Source organism: Belonocnema kinseyi, chromosome 5 (assembly GCF_010883055.1).
Source record: "Belonocnema kinseyi isolate 2016_QV_RU_SX_M_011 chromosome 5, B_treatae_v1, whole genome shotgun sequence".
Lineage (NCBI taxonomy): Eukaryota > Metazoa > Arthropoda > Insecta > Hymenoptera > Cynipidae > Belonocnema > Belonocnema kinseyi.
Genome location: NC_046661.1, coordinates 83,463,327 through 83,466,635, shown reverse-complemented (window position 1 = coordinate 83,466,635; position 3,309 = coordinate 83,463,327). Strand labels below are relative to the sequence as shown.

At 39.1% G+C, this 3,309-nt stretch overlaps 1 protein-coding gene across 1 annotated transcript in view; it reads left to right on the top strand.

Annotated features, from left to right (window-relative positions):
* Window positions 1-3,309, top strand: part of LOC117173139 — an 11,577-nt gene that overhangs the window by 7,349 nt on the left and 919 nt on the right. The gene's annotated exons all lie outside the window — the stretch shown is intronic.

Below are 3,309 nucleotides of genomic sequence, written 5' to 3'. Positions count from 1 at the left end.
TTTAGATAATAAAAAATATTTTTTTGACTTAACTAAATTTTCGAATGAACCTAATTTCACAAACCAACAAATTTTAATTGAAACAATACAGGCAGATAGCAGGCAGATAGACCACAATACCAATAAAGTTAAGAATTTTCAAAAACAGAAAACGCTTAACGTCTTAATCGGACTAGTGTATAATGAATTAAAACGAAATCAAGCCTTTCTGAGACCGACAATATTCATAAATGTCAAATAATAGATGTTTCTTTATGTCTTACGGTCTAGATAAATTAAAATAAAATTAACCCAAAAAATATATTTTTGAGCTTAAAATTTATTTCATTAAAAACTCCTTTCCCAATCCTTTACGTTTCGGTAGAATGCGTGCCTTTTTATAAAGGTTGTAACCTAAATAATTAATTTTTTACAATTAGTATTAATAAGGAGAAAAGTCAACATAAAAATGTCGTAATTATTATAAATTTTTTTTACTTGAGTTATTGAAGTTTTAAATAATCTAAACATTCAATTAGGAACCACATTTTAAAAACAAAAAAGGAAACTATCGTAGGTTAGGGAGGGCGAACAAAAATTGCCAGTTTAGAAATACCTGAAGACAGTGTACGCAATGAGCGTTGATAAACAAAGGACGGGTTTTCATTGAAACTAATGATAAGGAAGCGCAAAAATATGTTTAAATTGAAAATAAGAAACTTCGCAACTATTAAAAGGATGACATTATTTTATAATACTTTGGTGAATTTTATTAGTATTTAGAATTTCAGTGTGTAAGTTAACTGAAATCTTTTGAAACTTGTTCATCAAAATAGACTCAATAATACGTCGTTTACATGTGTTTTTCTGTAGCTGATACTTTTAATATTTTTGAAATCAAAATCAAAGTAATGATTAAAATTCCAAGATCCTTGTGACAAATCTGTGTTAAAATTCCCAACTTCACAATATCTTTTGTGTTCAGCAATTTTGGTTTTTAATCTCCGGTCAGTTTTACTCATATAGGCTTAATTGCAACATTTACAATTAATTAGAGAAATTACACGAGATAAATTTTCAATGCAATCACTATCTTTCTTCTTTAATAAATAATTATCTAAAGCCTTTGTGTTTTAAAAATAACTACTACTATCTACTAAACCTTTCATTGAACCAATTTTATGGTAAAAGAAATCGTGTGAATTATAGTTTAAGTATCTACCAGACCAAGAAGGTTTTTCATACCAATTTGTTAATAAATGACCAATTGGAGTTTTTATAATTTGCAAATCAAGGTAGTTAATAATATTATTAATCTCGCATTCATGAGTGAAATTTATACAATCTTCAATACTATTAAGAACATTTAAGCAAACGTAGCGCGTCCCCGGGTGGCAGATAGGGGAATGCTCGTTCGAAACAGAGGTGGGCTGAAATAAAATAGGTCCCGCGGACCAAACAGACTGGGTGAAGGATACATCGAGAAAAAAACCACCCAAGTTCAGGTGTTAACAACCCTGCCGAGGACTGAATGGCACCAGGGTAGGTTGTACCAAATGGTGTCTTTAGGATACCAGGTCGCCTGCTAGATTATTTAGACCTTACCCTCGCATGCGAGGCTCTGCGGGGGTGGAGCTATACTTCCCTATCTACTCGTGGAAACAGCATGGAGAACGATAATCAAAACAAAAACAGGAGTGTATGTGAGGAGTTGGGTGGTCTATTGGACGTGACGGAGGAAAAGGAAATACCGGTGAACAACAGGGGCGTAGCGGAGATGGATGTAGCACTCTTAGAGACACATGCTCTTCTCATGGAGTTACAAGATAAAATAAAAGAAATGAGGGATTTCTGTAGCACAAAGACAAACATGTGGCTTCCAACCAGGGAAGGTCTAAAAGAGACCGAACAATTGGCGAATAGGCTACGCGAATTGTCTATTAAGAGCGACGGGCTCTACAGAGATCTTATCGAGAACGTAGGTAGGACGGCCAGGACAAGAGTAATGACATAAAAGTGGAAGGCTAAGGCTAGGAAGGATACAAGCCAGAAGTCCCATTGTGACAGGGCCTTCCAAACAGAGCAAGAAGTAGAGGACAAGAAACGCTCCAGCGCCCATAACCTCGACCCTTGAAAAGGCCGAGGTTGAAGGAGAACATGCGGCCAGGAAAAAACAGAGGACGAAGAAGGCTTAGAGGTGTGCTAGACCCAAGGCGGTTCTCATCAAACCAGCCGAGGGTCTGAGCTAAGCAGAGCTCCTCAGGGACCTTAAGCAGGCAGTCAGGCCTGACGCTCATGCAGTAAAAATCAAGGGAATCAGGCAGAAAAGAATCGGAGGGGTCCTTGTGGAACTCGGCGCGGCAGAGAAGGGCAGAGTTGAGTTCTCGGCTGTTATAAAGGAGGCTGTTAGAGATGTGTAGACCAGTCTCGCGAAAAGACCCTTCCAAGGTAATATAAAGGCTTTTGTGGAGCTGACCGAAGAGCTAGCCGCAAGGCTAGTACGCATGGGACACCTGAAGGTGGGATGGGTGTCCTGCCGTGTGCGCAACAAGTCTGAGTCAACGAGGTGCTACCGATGTTAGGTTTCGGCCACATGGCAGCAAAATGCAATTGCCCGGACCGAACGAGGGCATGCTAGAGATGCGGCAAGAAGGGCCATAGGGCTGCATCGTGCGAGAGTATGCCGAAGTGCTCCCTCTGTGCCGCAAAAGAAGAGAAGCCCTGGAGCGATCTTATGCCGGGGACGATGAGATGCTTGGCGTATAGGGAAACAGCCTCGTTGAGGAAGCCTCCTGGACCGACAAGAAGCCCAGACTTATAGAAGAAGCCTAAGCTGGGACAAAAGAGGAGAGCCGAGGCACGGATAAAAAACTGCATCCCCTGAAATAATGCGAAAGCGATTCCGGGGGGAATAATGCTAAGGAGAAAGGGTGGTGTTTTTTAGTGGGTTCCTTAGTGGCATTATTATAAAGACAGAGTTGTTATTGCATAATATATAATTATACGCAAGGTATAATTGAATATTATATAGTAAGGAGGTTTACTATGTAGTCATAGGGAATATAATTATATAAACTCTACCATACAATGCAACCCGTCTTGTATTTGCGTAATGCAAAAAAGTACTATATAGGTGATTTGAATTCGGTTTCCAAATCTCCCGCGCTCGAGATCTTGCGCCGATTGGTCAAAGGCTTCGAGACTCAGAAGACGTGCGCGAAATATACGTATTGTAATATCCCGACTGGGGTTACGGCGCGAACGCCGATCTTATTCAAAATTTAATTAGAGTTTAATTGAAATTTTAATTGAATTGAAATTAATTAAATA